Below are 19842 nucleotides of genomic sequence, written 5' to 3' on the forward strand. Positions count from 1 at the left end.
TGCCAAAGCCTATAAAGGCTGGATCAAGGCAGTGAGAGTAACATAGTAATAGTCTAGAAGGATGTGCAGATAGATTGCCTACCACAATGAGGTGAATCACATAAATGGTGAAACTGTTCCACTGAGCAAGACTGAGTCATAACAGAACAGATGGCAAGCTAATTTACCAACCGCTAATCAGACAGCAAGCAAGCTAAGTAGGCTGACAGTAAATGAAAGACATTTGTCAGCTCATCTTGCAGACCATTGTTGAAGACATCGTTGGACATCGTTGACTTGGGTGGGTTTAGTTCTAGTCAGTTTCTGCTGCAGATGAAGAGGGAGGGGAAATAGGTGAGTCTAGAGGAAATCAGAAAGGAATGCTAAGCTTAAAACTGAGGGGAGGCTATTGGTAAGCTTGGATGAGATTGATATATGGGCCAACTGTGGATATTGAGGAGGAGCTGCAGGACAGGTTACCTGGGGCAAGGCCAAATTCTTTCAGGTGAATAACCCATTATACAGAGATAATTCAGCTGGGTGCCATTTTCCAACAAGGTGCTCTTTGACTTGGTGATAAAGTAGAAGGCAAGGAGCTCTGGGAAGACAATTTACATTAGTACTTAGTACTTGTGTATAACTAACCATTTTGAGTCCAAGCCTTCTTAAAGAGGGCCTGTAAATTCTCTTGACATGTCTGTTTTAGCAACTACTTGCATCCCCCATGTAATAACTGTTGTGAAACATCTATTCCCATTACTCTACCTTGTACCATTCATTTATTATTCCTTCTAGAACTAATGAATGAACTACTAGCAGTTTGCAAGGAAGGTCTAGCTTAGTGTTGCCAGTTAAAGGTGTGTCCCTGCATAGTCTGACACTATTCAAATCAGCTATTTCAGTATCAGTGCTGCAACTGGTAAAACCCAGATGGACCTTCACTGCAAACTGTAAGCTTAGCAATCCTTAAAGGTGTTGGCCACTTTCTGGCTACTATTGATAAATGTGTTTATAAGATTATTATATAGTACTTAATAATATAGCCTTTGTTAAAATTCTGTGTCTTTTTCTATATTTTATAAGATGTGCACCCTTGTTTGCCAAGTTTTTTGTGCTATGCACAGAGAGGTCCTGTGAATAAAATGGCTGCTAATGAAGGGTCATGTGACCAGTCTCCTCCATTCAAACATATTGCATCTGCACTAAACTCACAACAGTCTAAGTTCAGATGGCAGGGGCAGTATATTTGAATGGAGGAAACTAACGGTCACGTACACACACACAGGGGGAGGGAAGTGACCACTGCGCTCCACCCTCACCCCTGGCCCTGCCTACTTGCTTCGCGAGTCCTAATGACAGGGGACAAATGGACGGCAATCCGTAGCTTGAACTAAGTGCAGGGATGACAGACAGACAAACAACAGAACGTGAACGGACCGAGTCAATACCAGGAAAGCTACAAAGTACAAATGGAGCAAGCAGAGAATAGTCAGGAGAAGCCGGGGTCATAAATACCAGCAGAGACGTGAAGTACCAAAGGAGTCAGCAGAGGATCATCAGGAGGAGGCCGGGGTCAGAATACCAGGAGAGCAGCAAAGTACACAAGGAGCAGGCAGAGGATTGTCAGGAATTCAGCAGGAGGTAAGTACACCAGGAAATACAACATCACAGGTGGAACCTAAATTAACAGGCAACCTGTGGCCAGCAGGCTGCCTGTATTTATAGTGGGGAGTGAGGGTCATGTGATGTGGCCAGCGTCACAAGACCGTCAGACCAACCAGTCGAGCACCAAGTGATCAGCTCGGCGCTCAAGGCAGACTTAGGAGCAGGGAACCTCCCAGCTAGCAAAGCCGCCCTGGGAACGAGGTCAAGCACAGATCCTCGCTCCTGAAGCTAAGCAGCAGGTCTGCGGCTAATGGGAGACCGAGTGCGCCTTTGGAACCCCGTTACAGAAACATTACATTTAGGTGATTTACCTAGTCACATGACCCTCCATCAGCAGCCATTTTATGGACAGGATCTCTGTGTAGACAGCACAAAAGACTAGAACAACAAGGGAGCATACCTTAAGAAATATAGAAAATGGTGCAGAATATAAACAAACATTATAGCAGTAAGCACCATATAATCATCTTACAAATATGTGGCCAACCCTTTTAACAAATGTAACTCCTAGTTGGTCAAAGGAAATCATAGTGGGTCACCCATACTCACTTTTATACTGGTATTTTATATTTAAATAACCATTTCTTTTTCCATATTAATTATACCCATTGATAACCTATTTCTATGTCCTTTTTATTTTACCCTCTTACTGGCCCAACAAAAACATAATTTATAAGGAGGCTAAACTATGAAGCTGCACACATTCAGTGTGGCACCATATGATGCCATTTGTGGCATTGTTTTAACGGGTAATTGTCCCCTAGAAGCATTGCTTCTAGTAGAACAGAGCCATGATATAACATGCAATGAAGCATGCCTCATTGTTATAGTGTTATATCATTGCTTTATATGAATCCTAATACGGCCTTTGGTATGAGGCTTATTGTAGAAAATATATTTGTGCTTGTCCACTTCCAGACGGGTGTTCTGCTTAGAATAAAATGAGAATTAAACTTATGATGTGGTCAAATCTTAATAACTATGTCTAGCTTAAAGGGGTTGTCCATGGGACCTAACCTCTCTTTATCTATTAAACAAGGTAGACACCCCAATAACAGTAGAACAAGACAGGTTATTCACCCCAACTTTAGAATCAAGGCCTAACGGAATTGCTCATCTATTAAACAAGGTAGACACTGTTCAATTAGATAGCTCTGTGCTCTACAGAGGGATTGATGCAAACTGTGCTGTCTCCTATGGATCCCTTCAGCTTCAGATTACAGTCCCTTCACTTTCCCTGCACTGTCCCTGCAGTCTCCCTATGATCTCCCTACAGTGTCTGAAAACTGACCTTATGATCTCACTACACTGTCCCTATACTCCCCCTATCCAATAGTCTACAGTTAAAGGCTTTCTTAAACACTGTCACTAGGTTTTGTCTTTTGTCACGTCTCTCCCTATGCTTAACTCACATTCAAATGGCGGAGAATGTGCGGGATGAGGCTTTTAAAGGGATATGAGTTTCTTATTTTCACTTTGTAACATCTGTATCTGCCATTTTAGGGGGAAAATGATACAGTACCACAAAGCGTGAGGAAATTCGTATTTGTTGCAAATCAAATTTTTCCTAAACTTTGGATTCAGATGTGCATTATTAATAACATATAAAGTTGCTTTGACGTGGCCACAATTATATTGGATCTGTGCATGGCAGGCAACTGCTGTTCATTCCACGGTACTACTGGTTTGTGGGTGCAAATTGACTACATTCAGTTCTGCTACAATTTGAAATCCTAATTGCATTCATAAATTTCAAATATGTCTTAGTTCTACCTTGAACAGCTTTGTTTTTGTTTTGTAATTTGCATTCATAAGATTTTAATTAGCATGAAAGTCTGAAATCTGTTACTCATTATGGCATCACAGTACTCAACTCCAAAGAACTCCCACTGCTTCTTGGAGCTGTGTCTGTGTATGAAAAACAAAGTTTTGTATGAATAACTTTTGAATTAGATGCAAATTGGTTGTTTAACAGGAAAAAAATACTCAGAACCTTTAAAGTAAACCTGCCTTCAAGATGAATGTTTTAATATGTTAGGTAAAGATATATTGGTAGAGTGAGTAAAAAAGATTAGTTTATTTGCTTTATAGCCACATCATATCTGGGGCTGGTTTTCATCTGAATGACTGAAGTTTTTTCATGCTTGCTTTATGTGTTGGCTTCAGAAGAAATTATTCATAAATGTATTTTTTTTTTTGCAGAATTCTTAAAGGAACACTACAATGAATAATGTAGCTGGTGGTATTGTGACATGAATCGTATGTGACTGTGGTTTTAACCCTTTCCTGACATCTGCCATACATGTACGGCATGTTGATCGGGAAGTTGCAGAACCTATGCCTGCTCCATCAGCGGCAGGGGCCTGGCTTTTACTGACAGCTGAACCTCTGCTGTATCCACCAGCATCGGTGAAAACAAAGATGCCAGCAGATTAATCTATTAGATGCTGTGGTGACATCCAACCCCATTGGGTCCCGGTGCTGCAGTGATGCAGACCAAATGGCTGCTATGGCAGCCTGATGCCATACACAGGCATCAGAGCTTGCCAGCTACAGAACCTATGAGATCCAGCCCCCAGGCTGGGTCTCCTAGGCATGCTGTAGGTCTCATGCACACGAACGTATTTTCTTTCCGTGTCCGTTCCGTTTTTTTTGCGGACCGTATATGGAACCATTCATTTCAATGGGTCTGCATTGGGTCCGCGTGTGCATTGCGTTTCTGTATTTCCATTCCGCAAAAAAATAGAACATGTCTTATTATTGTCCACATTACGGACAAGGATAGTACTGTTCTATTAGGGGCCAGCTGTTCCGTTCTGCAAAATACGAAAATGCACACAGATGTCATCCGTATCTTTTGCGGATCCGTTTTTTGCGGACTGCAAAATACATACGGTCGTGTGCATGAGGCCTAATACACTGACATTTAATGCTTTGCATTACACAATGTATTGTAATGTATTGTAGAGGGGATCAAACCTCCAAAAGTTTAAGTTCCATAGTGGTAGAAACATAAAAAGTTTTAATTTTTCTTACAAAAAAGTTTTTAAACATTTTTTTTTTTAAAGTTTCAAGTTAAAAAAAAAAAAGCTCACTTTCCCCTTATCAAGCCATTTACAATAAAAAAAACTGACATATTAGGTATCACCGCTTCCACAACAATCAGCTCTATATCATTTTTTTCAAAAAAGCTTTTATTGTGTAAGATTGCAAAAAATAAAAAAAATAAACCAATTAGGTATTGCCACGTCTGTAACGACTGGCTATATAAAAATCACATGATCTACCCCAGGCATGCTCAACCTGCGGCCCTCCAGCTGTTGCAAAACTACAACTCCCAGAATGCCCGAGCACTCTACAGCTATCAGCCTACAGCAGGGCATTGTGGGAGTTGTAGTTTTACAACAGCTGGAGGGCCGCAGGTTGAGCATGCCTGATCAATGCTGTAAAAAAAAAAAACTGTCTTCAAAACAGTGTCATTTTTTGCCACTTACAAAAAATTACAAAAAGCAATATTAGTGAGCGATCAAAAAGCACTGTGTACCTCAAAATGGTACCAATGAAAATGTCAACTCATCCTGCAAAAAAATTTTGCCCCCACACAAGATGATCGGCAGAAAAATTACAAAAAATATAGCTCTCAGAAAATGGAGACACAAAAACAGGATTTTTGTTTCCAAAAATGCTTTGTGTAAAAGTGGCAAAACATAAAAAAACTACAGTTGCAAGAAAAAGCATGTGAACCCTTTGGAATGATATGGATTTCTGCACAAATTGGTCATAAAATGTGATCTGATCTTCATCTAAGTCACAACAATAGACAATCACAGTCTGCTTAAACTAATAACACACAAAGAATTAAATGTTACAGAGTTTTTATTGAACACACCATGTGCAGGTGGAAAAAGTATGTGAACCCTTGGATTTATTAACTGGTTGAACCTCCTTTGGCAGCAATAACTTCAACCAAACGTTTCCTGTAGTTGCAGATCAGACGTACACAATGGTCAGAAGTAATTCTTGACCATTCCTCTTTACAGAACTGTTTCAGTTCTGGGATGTCTTGGGATGTCTGGTGTGAATCGCTTTCTTGAGGTCAGGTCTCTGACTGGGCCACTCCAGAATGCGCATTTTAAGCCATTCTGTTGTTGATTTCTTTCTATGCTTTGGGTCGTTGTCCTGTTGCAACACCCATCTTCTGTTGAGCTTCAGCTGGTGGACAGATGGCCTTAAGTTCTCCTGCAAAATGTCTTGATAAACTTGGGAATTAATTTTTCATTCGATGATAGCAATCCGTCCAGGTCCTGATGCAGCAAATCCATCCAGGCCCTGATGCAGTGGGGGACCACTATACTTCACAGTTGGGGTGAGGTTTTAATGTTGGTGTGCTGTGCCTCTTTTTCTCCACACATAGTGTTGTGTGTTTCTTAAAAACAACTCAACTTTGGTTTCATCTGTCCACAGAATATTTTGCCAGTACTGCTGTGGAACATCCAGGTGCTCTTTTGCAAACTGTAAACGTGCAATGTTTTTTTTGGACAGCAGTGGCTTCCTCTGTGGCATCCTCCCATGAAATCCATTCTTGTTTAGTGTTTTACGTATCGTAGATTCGCTAACAGGGATGTTAGCATATGCCAGAGACGTTTGTAAGTCTTTAGCTGACACACTAGGATTCTTCTTCACCTCATTGAGCAGTCTGTGCTGTGCTCTTGCAGTCATCTTTACAGGACAGCCACTCCTAGGGAGAGTAGCAGCAGTGCTGAACTTTCTCCATTTATAGACAATTTGTCTTACTGTGGACTGATAAACAGCAAGGCTTTTGGAGATACTTTTATAACCCTTTTCCAGCTTTATGCAAGTCAACAATTCTTAATCGTAGGTCTTCTGAGAGCTCTTTTGTGCGAGGCATCATTCACATCAGGCAATACTTCTTGTGAAAAGCAAACCCAGAACTGGTGTGTGTTTTTTAGAGGGCAGGGCAACTGTAACCAGCACCTCCAATCTCATCTTATTGATTGGACTCCAGTTGGCTGAGACCTCACTCCAATTAGCTCTTGGAGATGTCATTAGTCTAGGGGTTCACATACTTTTTCCACCTGCACTGTGAATGTTTACATGGTGTGTTCAATAAAAACATGGTAACATTTAATTCTTTGCGTGTTATTAGTTTAAGCAGACTGTGATTGTCTATTGTGACTTTGATGATGATCAGATCACATTTTATGACCAATTTGTGCAGAAATTCATATCATTCCAAAGGGTTCACATACTTTTTCTTGCAACTGTATATAAAATTGGCATCTCTGTAATAGAACTGACCAGCAGAATAAAGGTAACATGCCATTTTTCCCTAATTGTGTTCTCCACAATAACAAAAAACAAAAAGCAATGGCAGAGTTGCTGCCTTTTCTTTATCCTTCTTCCTAAAAAGCTAAATAAAAAGTGATCAAAATGTTGTATGTACCCCAAAATAATATTAATGTTTAAGGAAACTCATTCTGCAAAAAAAAAAAAAAAACACCCAGCAATTAAAGAGTGTTGTGAGTGTCAGATGGCACAAGCTGGGCACAGTATATTGGGCACTTAAGTGCCATATGTGTGGAAACATTACGATTTTCACTTTGCACGGACCACTGAGCGTTCAGTTCTGCAAAATATCTGAGTCATAATGCTCACTGCACTCCTCAATAAATACCTTGACGGTGTAGTTTCCAGAATGGGGTCAATTTTTCAAGGATTCCATTTATTATTTCACCACAGAAAATCTGTGGTTGTCAGCACAAGATGCATAAATCACCAAATTGAGTCTCAAATCCGCATGGTGCTCTTTATCGTCTGAGCACTGCGGTGTGCCCCTACAGAAGTTTATGACCACATATGAGTTGTTACCATATTCGGGAAGAAATGGGTAATAACTGTGGTCTTTTTTTCTCCTATAACCACTTAAAAAATGGAAAATATGGGTTTAAAGCGACATTATTTTGTATAAAATGTTCACAGACAAGTGTTTCAAAATTTTAAGCAACGCCAGTAGGTTCAAGGTGCTCATTACACCGATTGAAAAATTAATTGGGGGGTGTAGTTTCAAAAATGAGGTCACTTTATGACGGTTTGTACTGTAACCATTCCAACAAAATCTGCCCTGCAAAAGCCATAAGGCACCATTTCCCTTGTAAATCCTGCGTTGTGCCCATACAGCAGTTTACCACCACATATGGGGTGTTGCCGTATTCAGTAAAAATTGGGTAACAAATAGTAGGGTCCTTTTTCTCATGTTACCCTTGTGAAAATGAAAAATCTAAAGCAACATTTTATTGGATTTTTACAGCCAAGGGTTTCTAAATTCTATGAAACACCTGTATAGTCAAAGCACTCACTATACCATTTAATAAATTCCTTGAGGGGTGTAGTTTCCAAAATGAGGTAACCTTTTGGGGATTTCCACTCTATGGGTACCTCAGGGTCTCTTTGAATGTGACATGGAACCCAAAAACCATTCCACCAAAATCTGCCCTCTAGCAACCATATGGTGCTCCTTTTCTTCTGGTCCCTGCAGTGTGCTCAAACAGCAATACAACCACATATGTGGTGTTGCCGTGGGCAGGAGAAAATGCTTAAAGTTTGGGATGCTTTTTCTCCTGTTACCCCTTGTGAAAATGAAACATTTATGGGTAGTTTCTACGCCGCAATCCTCACAAAGTGACTTCAAAACTGAATTGGTCCTTAAAAAAAATGGGTTTTGGAAATTTTCTTTTAAAATTCTAAGCCTTCTTACTTCCTAAAAAAATAAAATGACATTTACAAAATGATGCAAACATAAAGTTTGATGATGGATGTTTGTTAATAACTATTTTATGAGGTATCACTATCCATCCTAAAGGCAGAGAAAAAAAAATATTAGAATTTTTACCAAATTTCCAAAAAGTTGGATTTTTTAAATAAATAAATATAAAACATATCTACTCAAATGTACCCCTAATATCAAGTATGATGTGTCACGAGAAAACAATCTCAGAATGGCTTGGATAATAAGCAAAACCATTCTAAAGTTATTACCACAAACAAAGAACACATCAGATTTGCAAAATCTCCAGCAGGTAATAGAGCAAATTGATAAAGTTTTATGGGAAAAATTTACTTTAACTTGTAAATTATTCATTCAATCCTATGTGGAGGAGTAATATGGGCAGTCCTATTTAGTGACTATATGTTTAAACAGAGACTTAGCTTTCATTACTCCTCAGCATTGAAAGAACAAATGATTAAATATATAAATTAAAAGCTAGGGTGGGTTCACATAACGTTTTATTCCTCCATTTGATGTATACATTACAAAAAAAAAGGATACAAAAACGCAGCACACCACGTTCTTGTATCCTGCACAGTTCGGTTAAAAAAAGGTATATGTTTTTACAGCGGTAAAAAAAAAGTATACTTTTTTTTATAATAGAACTCTACCAGGAACATATAGATGCCACTGTATGGCATCAGTCTGAGGTATCCGTTTAATGTATAGGTTAACTGGATGGGAAAAACGTGATGTGAACCCACCCTTATATCAATCAGCTTAGCTCCTTCTGCTGTATAACATGCTGTTGGCACTGAATTTCATGGTGACAGGCTCCTTTTAACTGTAGCGCTAAAAAAGCTTCTTTGGGTATGGTAATACAGTCTTAGACCAATTAAACTGAAAAAAGGTATAATGGAAAAGAATCAGTACAATTACTAATGCAAAATAGTGACCAAAACACTGTCATGTGAAAGTGACCTAAATGTAGATGAACTTGTTTAAAGTGCCTTTTCACAAGACCCAGTGCAAACTGAATATGGGACCAGAGATCATTATTAGGCTACTTTCACTTTAGCGTTTTCTGCGGATTCATCATGCAAAAACGTCATGAACGGATGCAGTTGTGTTATGTCTTCTATAGCCATGACGGATCCATATTAAACACCATTGAAAGTCAATGGGGGATGGATCCGTTTTATATTGTGCCAGATTGTATCAGAGAAAACGGATCCGTCCCCATTGAAAAACATTGTGTGTCAGGACGGATCCGTCTTGTTCTGCACCACATCGCGGACAGTAAAACGCTGCAGCTAATTACCCTGACCGGCAATAATGTTGATCACGGTAATTAAAGGCTTTAGATGCCTTGATCAAGTTAGATCATGGCATCTGAATGCGTAAAAACCCAGAAGCTTGTGCTTCCGGGCTTCCTACCGACACCCTTGCGCCCAATGGAGACATCGGTAGTTGCGCTGAGCACTATGAGCCTCCCTGACGAGGCTGATAGTGTTCATGCTACAATTCATATTTTGGCTACCAGATGGCAGGCCAGGATAAGAAATTAGCAATTTTCAATCCAAAACCAATTTTCAAAATCCCTGATAGTACAAAATAAAAATAAAAAACATAATTTATAGGCTCATATATGAACTTCAAAATCATAACAAAAAATTTAAAAAGAAGTAAAAAAAAAAAAGTTTAAATCACCCCCCTTAACGTAAAATAAAATAAAAAATACCCAAATAACAATAAATATAAACATCATGGGTATACTGCTTCCCACTACATTTTATGCCATAATTAATGGTGGCATTAAAAAGTACAACATGTCCCGCAAAAAATAAGCCCTCATACAGCTATGTGAATGGAAATATAAAAAAGTTATGGCTCAAGGAAAATAGGGAAGAAAATAAAAAAGCAAAAAAGCAAAAAAAAATAATAAACTGCCGTGAAAGGGTTAAGGGAAAGCCACATGTAAAAAGTATGATCTGATCTTGGTTTTCCATAGAGGCTGTTCTAGGAAAATGTCTAAAAACAAAAGAAAATACAATTTTGGTTTTCCTGCTGCTTCTTTCCAGTATGTTTTTGTGTCATACTACAAAGCAAATTGTGAATCTGGCCTTATTTATGATTGGTTAAGAAGCACCACATGACAATTTTTGGCACTGTTTGCAGAGCATTCCTTCATGCATAATTTACCTTGCAGCAGAAAAAGAACTTAATTCTCTTCTATGCCGCGATTTAAAACTTAGTAACAGTAACAGTTTATAAGGCTGAAAAAAAGACATCTGTCCATGCAGTTCAGCCTGTTATCCTGCAAGTTGATCCAGAGGAAGGCAAAAAAATCCCTGGGAGGTAGAAGCTAATTTTCCTCACTTTAGGGAAAAAAAATCCTTACTGACTACAGTCAGGCAATCAGAATAACTCACTGGATCAACAACCCATCTCTAGTAACTATAGCCTGTAATATTATTACACTCCAGAAATACATCCAGGCCCCTCTTGAATTCCTTTATTGTACTCACCATCACCACCTCCTCAGGCAGAGAGTTCCATAGTCTCACTGCCCTTAACGTAAAGAATCCTCTTCTATGTTTGTGTACAAACCTTCTTTCCTCCAGACGCAGAGGATGTCCCCTCGTCACAGTCCTGGGGATAAATAGATGATGGGAGAGATCTCTGTACTGACCCCTGATATATTTATACATAGTTATTAGATCTCCCCTCAGTCATCTTTTTTCTAAAGTGAATAACCCTAATTTTGATAATCTTTCAGGGTACTGTAGTTGCCCCATCCCAGTAATTACTTTAGTTGCCCTCCTCTGGACCCTCTCCAGCTCTGCTATGTCTGCCTTGTTCACAGGAGCCCAGAACTGTACACAGTACTCCATGTGTGGTCTGACTAGCGATCTGTAAAGTGGCAGGACTATGTTCTCATCACTTAGTAGTAGAAAATTGCAGCACACAGTATTTTTCTTTGCTTGTTAGATTTTAATCTTGTATCACCATATGACCATCATGATCCAGTGCAATTACAGGGTATATAGAGCAGGCATGTGCAAATCATTATGGCGACCGGACGTTTCGGCCTGTCAGGGCCTTCTTCAGCGGTCTTAATCTGTAGCTGTGTCCCTGTAGTGCGTGGCCCTGCATCCAGCGCCACGCACTACAGGGACACAGCTACAGATTAAGACTGCTGTAGAAGGCCCTGACAGGCCGAAACGTCCTGTCGCCATACTGATTTGCACATGCCTGCTCTATATACCGTACCCTGTAATTGCACTGGATCATGATGATCATATGATGATACAAGATTAAAATCTAACAAGCAAAGAAAAATACTGTGTGCTGCAATTTTCTACTACTTGATCACGACTAAACAAGTCCTTGCAGGCACCAGCAATAACGGTGTGCGGTACTCCAAATTTAACAGTATGTTCTCATCACTGGCATCTATGCCCCTTTTGATGCAACCCATTATCTTATTGGCCTTGGCAGCAGCTGCCTGACACTGGTTTCTACAGCTTAGTTTGCTGTTCACTAAAATTCTTAAGTCCTTTTCCATGTCAGTGTTACCCAGTGTTTTACCATTTAGTATGTACTGGTGACTTGCATTATTCCTTCCCATGTGCATAACCTTACATTTGTCAGTGTTAAATCTCATCTGCCACTTCTCTGCCCACAATCATGTGGAACACTCCCTGTCAGTATAGAGTCCTTAAATATCAGAAATAAGGGTCTGGCTATGAAATTACTTAATTCTCTTAAGATACGGGGGTGTATGCCACCTGGTCCCAGCGATTTGTCTATTTTAATCTTTTTAAGACGCCGCTGTACTTCTTCCAGACAGGGCACTTTTAATGGAGAATTTACTTTACATTCTGCATTTCATCTGACAGTTTATTTTCCTCAGTGAATACAGTGGAGAAAAAAATATTTAATAGCTTTACTTTCTCCTCATAGCTGTCTGCATCATCATTATGTGAATGGCCGACACCTTCGGATTTATATTTTTTACCATTTATATAATTGCCAATGAATCTCTCTAGTTTGGCTGCTTTTATTTGTCTTTTACATATTCTAATTTTTCCTTATGGTTTTCCAATGTTTCCTCGCTATCTTTCTGTTTTAGTGATTTAAATGCTTTATTTTTGTCATTTCTTTCTTTCTTTACAATTCTATTTATCCACATTGCTTTTTTCTTCTACCTTACCCTTATATTCCCATACGGTATGTACCTCTCACAATTAGATTTTAGGATGCTTTTAAAAATATCCCATATTGTGGCTTTATATTTATTTTTGAGGACTTTGTCAGTTAGTTAGGTCTATGTCCTCTCTTAGTTGGCAAAATTTAGGTTTTTTGAAGTTTGGTTTTTTTGTTCCTCCCTGTAGAAACACTCTTTTGAATGAGAATTGGAAGGTTAATATTTTATGGCTACTATTTCCCAGTTGTCCCCCAACTGCGCAGCTGTTGTTCTGTCAGTATTGGTTAATACTATGTCCAGTATGGCCGTCCCTCTAGTCGGGTCCTGAACTAGTTGAGAAAGGTAATTGTCTTTGATTATTGCTAAGAACCTGTCTCCTTTATGAGTTGTACAGGTTCAGTTTCCCAGTCTATATCTGGATAGTGGAAGTCCCCCATAATAATGACCTCATTATGATTTTCCGCCTCATCTATCTCCCTTGTTAGATTGAGAAAAACAATCTAACAAGGGACATCCAGGAAGTGATGACTTAGGAAGACAAGAATAACCTAGCCAGCTAACAAACACATGTATACTATAATGAAAGTTTTGGAACCGCGCTGCTTGAGACTATGTTCCCCGGTCAACAGTGAATAGCACAGGGCACCGGCCCCTCTCCTCTTCACCCAAAAAGATCCGATCTTCCACAGACCTTCTCCTCTACAGGGTTTAAGAATATTGGCAGAATAGTGAAGCACCCTTTTGCAAGATGGTTTAAAAAGTTTTATTCTACGCACAAGAGTTGGTAGACAAAAGGCATATAGTAATATTAAGACCGTCACGTTCCTGCCCGACCCGGGTTTCACTGCCTCGCTTCTTCAGGGGCGACAACTGCGCATGTCCGCAGTGGGGCCCTTTAAATAGCCCAGCTTATCTCATTATATGAGCCGATATTTATCCGGATCATATCCCAAAAATACAAAGCAATGTTTTCAAATCATACATATTACAAATACAGCCGTGATCTTATTATACCTTCAAATTAAAAGTCTCTTGCTGTTATGAACAGCATAAACCGCATAAACACTTGTTCACATATTCACCCTTTCGGTTTACCGCAGTCCTGTTTAATAAGTGTAGTTCTCCGACCCCCTACTACACATTTCTATCTCACATCATAGTATTAACAGTCAATATCATAAATTCCTCCTGCTCTACCTGTAATGTTCATAGGGCCGTCATTTAGGCTCCGCCCACTCCTGGGTGTCATTCAGGTATTCTTGACCTCGCCTCCCCCCTCCGACGCCCACATCACACTGTACCACCGCCCTATTGAGCGGTCCAACCCTCATGACGTCGCTCATAGGTCCTCAAGAAGTAAGATATAGAAAACCTGAATAGCGCTACCAGTAGAGATACTTTACAATATGCATGGTTTCAAATCAAATTCTATGTTCAGCCCGCCTGGTTGTAGGGTCCCTAGCTGGTAGATCCACTCTACCTCTTTTTTATTAATTTGTGCCAACGAGTCCCCCCCTCGCCAGTGTGGCTTAATAATTTCTACTCCAACAAATTTCAAGCCCCGCGGATTTTTTCCATGCGTGAGCTTGAAATGGGCTGATACACTATGGGTCATCAGACCTTTTCTGATGTTCCGTAGATGTTCTTGTATTCTAATTTTCAGCTTCCTTACCGTCCTACCCACGTACTGGAGCCCACAGGGGCACTCCAGCACGTATATGATACTCTCATTCTCACAAGAGCAGTTTCCTCTTATACGGAACTCCACTCCATTCTTTTTGGATAATATACAGTAAGTATTTCTCTGCCGTTCTGTTGTATTCCGATTCTTGCACCCTGCGCAGAACCCACACCAGGTGAATTTTCCTCCTTCCTTGCTTGGCTTAATATTCGCTGGGGGGATAGCGCTGTGTACAAGCTTTGTTCTAATACTAGCCGCTTTCCTGAAAATAAAGGAGGGATTATCTGGTATAATTTTTCCTAATACAGGATCGTTCTTTAGTATCCCCCAGTTCTTTTTCACCATTTTTTTAATATTGTCAGACATCGAGCAGTATTTTGTCACGAACGAGAACTTATAGTCCCTATCATCCTTTTTCACTTTTTCTCTCATATGTTCATTCCCTTCCCTTTTTTCCACCTCCACAGTTTTTATACACACATCCAGATTTGCCTCATCATAACCCCTTTCAACAAATCTACCTTTTAACACTTTGCTTTGTGTTCTGTAATCTTCCACTGTTGTGCAATTACGGGACATTCTCTTAAATTGTCCCTTCGGTATATTCTTGAGCCATGGCCCGTAGTGGCAACTCTTCATGTCGATGTAGGAGTTAACATCTGTCTCCTTAAAATATGAACTGGTTATGAAGCGGCCATCTTCTATCCGTATGCACAAATCCAGAAAATTGACAGAGACATTACTGATCTCCCCCACAAATCGCAGGTTCCAGTCATTATTGTTCAACTGGCAGATGAAAGACTCAAGTCCCTCTCTCCCTCCTTCCCACACTAGGAGACAGTCATCGATATACCTCCTCCAGAAGGTCAACTTACCCCCTGGGGTGTCCACTCCCAGTGTGGGAAGGATGGAACTCTCCTCCCATGCCCCCATAAAAATATTAGCAAAACTGGGGGCGAATTTCGCCCCCATCGCCGTCCCAATGCACTGTACATAGTGCGAGCCCCTAAACCAAAAGTAGTTGTGGTCAAGACAATAGCTGAGGCATTCCAGGATAAAGGTTCCCTGTTGATCTCCTATTTTTGCATCTTTTTTAATCCTGTTCTCTACAGCTTCCATACCTAATTTCTTTGGAATGACTGTATACAGGGATGCCACATCAATTGTGGCCATCCATGTGTTCACAGTTGGGGGGCTTAGATCTTTGATAAGATGTAACACAGCTCCTGTGTCCTTCAAATGAGAGGGATTTTGCAACACATATCCCTGTAGGTAAAAATCGATATATTCAGTAATCCTGCAAGTTAGCGAATTCAGACCCGAGATTATCGGCCTCCCTGGAGGGTCAGTCAGGTTTTTATGGACCTTTGGCAGGTGATATATCACTGGCACTAAGGGAAACGGAACGGTAAGGTACTCATACTCTTTTTTGTTTAATATCCCTTTTTTAAAGCCCTCCCCCAGTATGCCATCAAGAATATTTTTATACTCCTGGGTGGGGTTCTCAGTTTTCTGTAGGTTGTTACATCGGATACCAATCTCGCCATTTCTGCTTCATATTTTTCTTTATTCATTACAACCCCCCCCCCTCCTCCTTTATCGGCTGGCTTAATTATTATGTCTGGATTTTTTTCCAGGTCTTTCAGGGCCTTTCTTTCTTTATAATTAAGATTTTGTGTCACCTTACTCGTATCCATCTCTTCTAGCTCTTTCAATAGGCCTGTTTTAAATGCCTCCACGCACTCATTATTCTGATTTTTTGGAAAAACCTTCAGTGCAGTGTCCTTGATTGGGATTACTGGCACTGAGCTCATCCACATTTCCCGTTTCTAACATAGTCTCCTCAGTATTCTTTTGCTTATTCTTCCATTTGTATACCATATCTATTTTATATTCATTACAGATCTTAACATATTTCTTCTGTTTTTTACTCCTTATTTCCTTTTCAGATTTAAGTACTGCTTCCTGACATTGTTTGCTACATTTTTCATATACCTCTCTATTTGCGCTTTTTATAGGTTTGATCACTTCTTGCAGTTCATCAATAACCTTGTTAATCTTTTTTAACTTATTTTTTCGAACGATGATAATATACTGCATAACTTTCCATGCGCATTCATTTAGTACTTTTTCCCAACCTACTAAGTCCTCCTCCTCCTCAGTAATTAGAGGGAGTTGCCATCTCAGACCCTCCGGGATCCTGCCTTCCATTAGGAATCGCTCCAAGGAGGCAATGTCCCAGGTGGTTCTTATTTCCCTAATGAATTCCCTTTCCAATTTCACAAACAATGTTCTCATATCATCGGACCCCTTATCAATCTCAATAGGAGTCTCGCAAAAAGCATCAAGATCGCACTTAAAATTAGCTCTAAAATCAAAAATGTCCATGTTAGTAACAAGACTTGACAACCTACAAATACAGCTTAAGATAACAATGAAAAGTCAGTCCTGTGTCCCAACACGGACGATTACTTGCGCTGCTGCTGGTTCCAGAGTAGTGTGGTAGGAACGTGACGGTCTTAATATTACTATATGTCTTTTGTCTACCAACTCTTGTGAGTAGAATAAAACTTTTTAAACCATCTTGCAAAAGGGTGCTTCACTATTCTGCCAATCTTCTTAAACCCTGTAGAGGAGAAGGTCTGTGGAAGATCGGATCTTTTTGGGTGAAGAGGAGAGGGGCCGGTGCCCTGTGCTATTCACTGTTGACCGGGGAACATAGTCTCAAGCAGCGCGGTTCCAAAACTTTCAATATCTGCATCTCCAGTGTGAATTACCTACCACACTACTCCGGAACCAGCAGCAGCGCAAGTAATTGTCCGTGTTGGGACACAGGACTGACTTTTCATTGTTATCTTAACATGTATACTATAACCTACCATTACCACTGGAGTGAACTTTATCCAGCCTTGCTCAGTGATCAATGCCAGATAAAGTTACTATGATCCTCATGCATGTTTATTTATAGGACAACGTTCCTTTCATATATTGTTCACTTAACAAATGCATCCACGCCAAACCAATAAATTTGCGTCTTGCGCGGGGGTCCTAGCCGGCGTCCATACATCAGCCAACAAAACACTGCTCTGCTGAACACATCAGTCTCCCCTGGCCCACAGCCCAGTGCTTAGCACATGGACCATTCGCCGACAGAGACCTCTGCGCCCAGCAGCTGTGACAGGACATACACGGAAAGATATCCACTCCAATGGTTTACCCTGACACTGAGAGACATGATGACAATATACAATATATTAAATACACATCCTAATAAAATTTCCACAACAACACTGTGGAAAAAACAATGCCCTTCTTTTTGGACTGGTTCTCATGCATACTCCTGGATAGAGATGGCCTTGAGGTTTGCCCGGCGGTCGTTTGGCAGCGAACTATGCTTGTTCACAATTCGCCGAACAGGTGAACATATGGCGATGTCCGCCGGTGCCATATTATTTTGCATTGTGCAGAACTTTGACCCATGACACATCCATCAGGTGGGACAGGACAGCCAATTTAGAGGTTTCAGTATATGGGCACACCCCCTGCCCTATAAATAAACCTGATCTGGCAGACATTTTACATTCAGTCTTTTGCCAATGTAGGGAGAGGTTGCTGTGTGGATCAGGGACAGACTGTTAGAGACATCAAACGCTAGCTAATGGGGCCATAAAAGTCGTTTTACGGACTAGTATGTGCTATCGATAGGTGTGACATAAAGAGGGGTGTGATATGCTTATAATATGCTTTCTAACATATTAAGTATATTATAGTGCATTTGTATTGTGCAGCAATTGTGTGCGGTTCTGCTGCGATCCTGCAGCTATACAGAGGGACAAACACTATTGGAATAACTAATTGCAACTGGTGTGATATACCAGTTGCCCCCCCAAAAAACTGGTTGAGGCAGGGGTGCGATATACCTATAATATACTTTCCATATAGTGCATTTGTATTGTACAGCAGTTGTGTGCGGTTCTGCTGCGATACCGCAGCTATTCAATGGGACAAAAGCTATTGGAACAACTAATTGCAACTGGTGTGATATACCAGTTGCCCCCCCCAAAAAAATTGATTGAGGCAGGGGTGTGATATACTTATAATATACTTTCTATAAAGTGCATTTGTATTGTGCAGGAGTTGTGTGTGGTTCTGCTGCGTTACCGCAGCTATACAGAGAGACAAGTGCTATTGGAACAGCTAATTGCAACTGGTTTGATATACCAGTTGCGCCCCCAAAAAAACTGATTGAGGCAGAGGTTGATATATCTATAATATTCTTTCTATATAATGCATTTGTATTGTGCAGCAGTTGTGTGCGGTTCTGCTGAGATACCGCAGCTATACAGAGGGACAAATGCTATTGGAACAACTAATTGCAATGGGTGTGATATACCAGTTGCCCCCCAAAAAAACTGATTGAGGCAGGGGTGTGATATACCTATAATATACTTTCTATAAAGTACATTTGTACTGTGCAGCAGTTGTGTGCAGTTCTGCTGCGTTATCGCAGCTATACAGAGGGACAAACGCTATTGGAAAAACTAATTGCAACTGGTGCGATATACCTGTTGCCCCCCCAAAAAACGGATTCAGGGGTTTGATATACGTGCTTCCAGCAAATAATCATTAAGGGGTTCTATATATGTACCTGCTTCCACAAATACTGCTATTCTATAGGGACTTTGTCAAGGGGTCATTTTGAAAATGACATGCAGAGGAATAGGCAGGCCATTCCGCAGGGGTGGTAGGGGTTGGGCAGGTGCACCAGGCCGGAGCCTAAGTGGGAAGTTGGAAAGGTGCATGCCATTATGTCAAAGGACGCACCAGAGTTGGTTGAGTGGCTCACTCAGCCTTCTGCTTCTGCACCCTCCTCATCCTCTGTATCTGCACCCTCTTTACTCTCTGCTTTGTGCACCCCCAAAGACACCACCATAGCCCCTCCACTCGATTCAGAGGAAATCTTTTCCCATCCATTCCCAGACCTTACCGATGTGCAGCCATTCTTGGCATTGGGTGAGGAAGAGTAGGTAGCAAAGGCCGCCACCCAGCAGTCTGACGACAGTACCCAGATCAGCCCAAGGACGGAGGTCCCCACTGTTGCTGCCTACTCCGAGATCCCTAATGTCAGTGGTGGTGAAGGTGACGATGATAACGTGTTGATGGATAACCCTCTTGCCTGAAAGGCTGACCGCCGACTTGTCGGAACTGCTAGCCCGCCAACTACTGCCATATAAACTGGTGGACTCAGAGGCCTTTAGAAAATTTGCGGCCATCAGCACACCGCATTGGAATGTCCCTGGAAGGAAATATTTCTCCCAGAAGGGCATACCAGAGCTATATGGCCACTTTCAGCAGCAAGTGAATGTATCTCTGGCACCCAGTATCGGTGCCAAGATACATCTGACGACAGACAGGTGGTCTAGCAAACAAGGGCAGGGAAGGTACATAATTTTTACTTCCCACTGGGTGAACCTTCTGACGGCTGTCAAGCATGCAACCCGTGGCACCCCTGCATGCAGG

Source organism: Bufo gargarizans, chromosome 2, assembly GCF_014858855.1.
Source record: "Bufo gargarizans isolate SCDJY-AF-19 chromosome 2, ASM1485885v1, whole genome shotgun sequence".
NCBI classification, from domain to species: Eukaryota; Metazoa; Chordata; class Amphibia; order Anura; family Bufonidae; genus Bufo; species Bufo gargarizans.